General features: G+C 39.2%; 1 long non-coding RNA gene across 1 annotated transcript; it reads right to left on the bottom strand.

The window, feature by feature from the left end:
• Nucleotides 1-1,078: 1,078 nt before the first annotated feature.
• On the bottom strand, nucleotides 1,079-2,615 carry LOC118501006. Its single transcript, XR_004903579.1, has 2 exons — nucleotides 2,483-2,615; nucleotides 1,079-1,115 (listed from the first exon to the last, which is right to left on the bottom strand). It is a non-coding gene; the product is annotated as an uncharacterized LOC118501006 (long non-coding RNA).
• Nucleotides 2,616-5,654: the final 3,039 nt, after the last annotated feature.

A 5,654-nucleotide genomic window follows, 5' to 3' on the forward strand; every position in this document is an offset into this window, starting at 1 on the left:
TTCTGTTCCAGTGGAAGATGTATAATATTCAAATTAAGTTGGTTCTATAATGTGTTGAATGAAAGTAAGAAGGGCCATGGAGACCACATAAAGCAAGGATGGGATGCTCGGGCATGCTGGAGAAATCTGTAACGTTAAATGCAGTGACCTGTGATGGGGGAGACCTCCCTGAGAGTTTGAAGTGGTAAATTACAGGCCCCTAGGCCAGGCAACGCAACTTCTGTGCTTCTCTGTATTTCTAGGAGGCAGAGATTAAAAGGGCGTTCAGTGAAAGAACTGGGCCCTTTACAAGTTCTCTTAGTGAATCATCTATAATTCATCCATCAGATAAATTGTTTCCCATGTCAGAGGCCAGGGACGAAGGAGGAAGGTACCAGTAATGGTTATTCCCTGGTATTCAGAATGTTGGTTGTGGGAGGATTGGGAAGGATGGAATCCCCCTGCAAGGTTCCAGAGAATTAAGCTGGTGCTTCCCAAGAAGAATAATGAGGGGAAGATATGGTAAAGGACAAAAATGGGGGGCTAGGAGGGATAAACAGGGCAAGTTTTAAACTGCTTGAAGACAATGAGGTAGACAGTGAACCTATAATGCAAATATTTATTGTACATTGTATTCTTAAGATCTTCTACTTTAAAAAGTAAACAGACTTTTGTTTTCAGATTGCATGAAGCAATTGCTGTTCACACTTGACACCATAAGAATTTTGCTTCATGTCACATGTCTCAGAATTGAATCTCTTTATGTCCATATATTCTGGAGCAGGGATTCATATTGGTGATAAGACAAGGCAATAGATGCTCTTGCTTGGTGGAAACTGAGTGTTTTAATGGTCATTCATCCTATTACCTTAAGAGTTGGAGGCTCTGGCTGACCTTTGCTATCAGGACGGGGGAAAGCTGAGAAGATTTTCTCCTGTCCCTTCACCTCGATGCCTCTGCAAGTTGCCCCTTCTCTGGCACTCAGCACCTCCTGGGTGTCTCTCTAGGCCTGAATACGCTGATATAATGAATCCATAACCGTTTTCCATTCCTTCTTTCCAAGACAGTCTGGAATGTCATTTTCTTGACTGTCATTTTCCCGTCTCTTATTTATTTGCCTCTAAAGGAAGGTTGACCTGAAGAATGGAAAGAACCTTATTCTACTTGGATGGAATATTCAAGCTTGTAATACTCTTGTATCACATAAATTCAGGTGAAACAAAATGTTTTAAAAATTAAAAAGAACCAGGACACAGAATTATATATGTTATATGATTCTCTCTAACACACACATACACACTACATACATATGAGAGAAAATATCGGTTAAGAAAGGTATCTATTACCTCCTATGGATGATTGTTTATTTTATATATTATTCCTTATTTTCCATGGTTTCATTAGTAAGCATACAGTCCTTTTAAAGTCAGGAAAAAAAGCTAAGGCAATAATAAATTCTGTATTCTTGTTTCTGTGTTTAATTTTTCTCAAACACACACATCAAAGAGCATCGCACAGGCGGCCTGAGGGAGAAAAGGCACACGGAGCTCTTTCCCGCCTTCAGACAGTTCCAACTGTGCCCATTACACGGGACATCTGGGCTACCTCCTTCTGCATCATTGTTCGTATTAAAGTAGCAGATGCGGTCAAGTGAAATAGGCAGAACAGAGGGTACGTGCCATTGCCACACATAAAACTGCTGACACATTTTAATGCAAATTCCACTTCCTTCTCCTGCGTGCTCGGGTCTCCTTGGCCATGGCTGAATCCTACCGCTGCGGTGCTGTTCACTGTGGTTCCATTGGAGGGCTCCTGGACGGCACCCGCACACCACACATCCCCCTTTTCACACTGTGTGCTTTCTTTTCTCCCTGCCCCTGCCTTCGCCTTGCAAGGACATTGTGAAGAGGATAAAGTTGACATATGTGGAGCATTCTCCGCTCTACATATCAGAAGAGAAATAAAAATGCTGTAGGTTTCTCTTACTCCTCATCAGCTTTATACACCTGTCACTCAACAAGACATAGTTCATTCTCATACGGATGAAGGAAACTTTTTCTGTAAAGGTTCCTGGTTAAGGACCCAGCCTTTTCTCTTAAACACTTATTTTATGGCCTACTTTGTAAGCTTAGTTTCAGATTCGGTGATATCAAGGTTAATACTATTATTATCTTTTGTGCTAGTACATTTTATTGTGTTAGGTTCTGAACAATCAGAAAACAGCATTTTTCTGAATAACAATTCCACTCCATGTCAACAAAAACATTCCTGTGTTTATATTAGTAGAATGTAAAGAATTGGTACCAAATTTGTTTGCTGACCCATTCATTTGGAATTCCCTTTAAGAGTTCAATAGATATGGTTTAATGTATTTTTAAACTAGGGCTGATTTTTAGAGATGTTTGCACTTAAACTCTATATGAATTACAGTCATAAAGCCAATGAATAGAATCCTACCTTGGTAGCCAATATAAATTCATTGCCATTATGTGTATGTACACACCTTATTTTAATGTACAAGACAGGACTTGATCTGAAAGTGTCTTGCTTCTTCATTTCTCTTTCACTGAAAACAGTTCCTCAGGAATCCAAACCAACAGTAATGGGAATGAGAAAACAAAAAAAACACCCCCCGGGACAATATTTATATAAAGAGCAAAGGTTAATGCATAACTCCATGTCCCTTTTTATTTATTTGGTTAATATTTATCTTAGTTAAAGAAGAAAATTATTAGCTTCATTCTTTCAACATTTATTCAATAAACAATGGGCTCTGGAGATGAACGGACAAGACTAGACCCTGGCTCTATCCCTTAACACTAGTGTAACCTTGGCCCAGTTATTCATTTAACCTCTCTATATCTCAGTTTCCTAATCTGTAAAATGAGAATAATATCAGTACCTGACTCATAGGATTGTTGGGAGGGTTAACTGAGCAAATGCACATAAAAAGGTTAGAACAGTCAGTCCCTGGCCTAGAGCACTTGATCAATTCTAGGTGTGCAGGAACACAACAGAGAGCAAATCAAGGGTCCTTGCTCTCAGGGAGTTTACACGCTAGTGGCAGTGTGGGTGGGGTGGGTAGCAAAAGACATCACAAAAACCACACAGCTGACAACATCTTTACAATTGTGTTGAGTATAATGAAGGAGAAATATAGGGCACTAAAGATCAACATGTGGGCTGCTTTTCCCATGAGCAGCAGAATTAAACTTTTATGATTTAGATAAATAGTTTTCAATTGGTATGTCGCAAGAAGTTTTTATTGAGTTTACTGGGGTGACACTGGTTCACAAAACCATTTTGGTTTCAAGCGTACAACTCAACAAAACATCATCTGCACACTGCATTGTGTGTCCTTTGCCCAAAATAAAGTCTCTTTTCACCCCCATTGATCCCCCCTTTTCCCTCTTCCACCTCTTCCCACCCCCTCTCCCTCTGGCTATCACCATATGTGATTTATATATCTCTATGTATCTATATATCTATACATATATCTTGCTTAATCCCTTCACCATTTTTTCACCTAGCACTGCCCCCAACCTCCCTCCCCTCTGATAGCTGTCGGTTTGTTCTATGTTTCTATGCTTCTGTTTCTATTTTGTCCGTTAAATTATTTTGTTCATTGATCCCACATATAAGTGAGATCATATGGTATTTGTCTTTCTCTGACTGGCTTATTTCACTTAGCATAATATTCTCTAAGTCCATCCATGTTGTTGCAAAAGGTATGATTTCCTTCTTTTTTATGGCTGTGTAATATTCCATTGTGTAACTGCACCACGGTTTTTTTATTCACTCATCTACTAATGGGCACCTGAGCTGTTTCCAGATCTTGGCTATTGTAGATAACACTGCTATGAACATAGGGGTGCATATTTTTTTTGCTATAGTATTTCAGGTTTCTTCAGATATACTCCTAGAACTGGAATCACTGGGTCATAAGGCAGTTTCATTTTTAATTTTTTGAGGAAACTCCATACTGCTTTCCACAGTGGCTGCATTCCCACTAACAGTGCATGAAGATTCCTTTTTATCACATCCTTGCCAGCATTTGTTGTTTGTTGAGCCATGAGAATTTTTAAAACATGCAATACTTGACTATTTAGTCAGAGGCACTGATCTCTGTTCTCTTACACTGTCGAATAAAAAAATGACAACAGCCAACACAACAATAGCCATCTGGTGTGAAGGAATAAATATTATATCTACTTTTTTTGTCAGATTAGCAAAACATATATTTTTTGGTATGCCATAGAATTTTGTAATTAGCTTATGTATACCATGAACTAATCGAAAAAGGTTGAAAATCACAGATTCAGATTTTTGATGTTGCACTTTTGTAAAATCAATAACATCTGACATTTACACTATCAGATATGATGTATCACAGACATCATATGTGGTTTGATTTACAAAATCAAACTTAAAAGCTGAGAACTTTTAATACAAAGATGGTAGTATATTTATATATCAGAGGTGTTTCAAGAAAAGTCTTTAGCACTTGGTGGGGGGAATTATTCAACCATTTGATTAAAATGATAAACTAGTCCATGACTTACTAAATATTTTACTTTTCACTTTTTAAAGATAAATCTTAACACCTGAGGGAAAAAAGTCATTCAATTCATTTGATTACAATGACAAATTAGTCAATGATTAACTAAATATTTTACTTTCCAACTATGTTGCTCTTTAAAGACACAGAATTTTTTAATATTCTTAGATGGGAAGGATTGCATAGTGGTTCAGGGCCCACACTTTGAAATTGGAAGACAGATGGTCAAGGCTCTAACATTTAACTAATATTTAAGCTTTAGATCAGCTCCTCTCTTAAGCATCAGATTCTTCATATTTAAAATGGGAATAATAAATTTTCATCATGAGATTGTTAAAATTAAGTGATAGTCTAGCAACTGTCTAGCAGCCTCTTGCACATAGTAGGCATTGAAAAAGAGGGAGTTGCTAATCCAAAGAGGACTCTAAAAGGTTGGCCTCTCTTGCTATGAATTGTAGACTATTAACACCATCAAGAACTTGTCAATGTTTCATTTTTCTACATTTTTCAAAATGGCATGTTTTTCTGTGCATAGTGTGTCTTAAAGAAAAAATAATGTAATACTTGAAAGTAAGATTCCTAGATGAGACTTAATTGCAGAATCAGTGTCGGCATTTATTCCAAATTCCCATCAATCCTTCAGTTGTAAATAATACTACCTTTAGGGTATGTCAAAACCTCATTTTGCCCAGAGAACTTCAACCAAGGATTCCTGACTTATAAAGAGCTGAGAGCAGGTTTACAGAATCCAAAGCCCCACCCATCAGTGCCCCTGCAAAGCTGGCAGGCCACCAACAGCTACTTCGCAGGACAGCCTGAAAGATTCTGATAACCAGGGTGAGAGTCAAGGTCCTGTAAGCGGGGTGGGCAGGGGAGTGTCGGCCCTGGGTTCATTAATCTTGGGGGTGGCTCCCCTCCCTGTCACACCGCTCCCCAGCCTTTCCCAGTACTCAGGTCGCGCCTCCCTCCACAAAACCAGGCTCCTGATCCCTCCACTCTTCGCCCACCCTGCTCCTGACCCCTCTGCCCCGCCCTTACTTGGCTGCAATTCTGTTTGGCCTGGAGCAGCAAGGGCCAATCAGAAGGCAGCCCTCCTTCTGGGACGAGGGGCGGAGCT

The sequence above is a fragment of the Phyllostomus discolor genome, chromosome 6 (assembly GCF_004126475.2).
Source record: "Phyllostomus discolor isolate MPI-MPIP mPhyDis1 chromosome 6, mPhyDis1.pri.v3, whole genome shotgun sequence".
NCBI lineage: Eukaryota > Metazoa > Chordata > Mammalia > Chiroptera > Phyllostomidae > Phyllostomus > Phyllostomus discolor.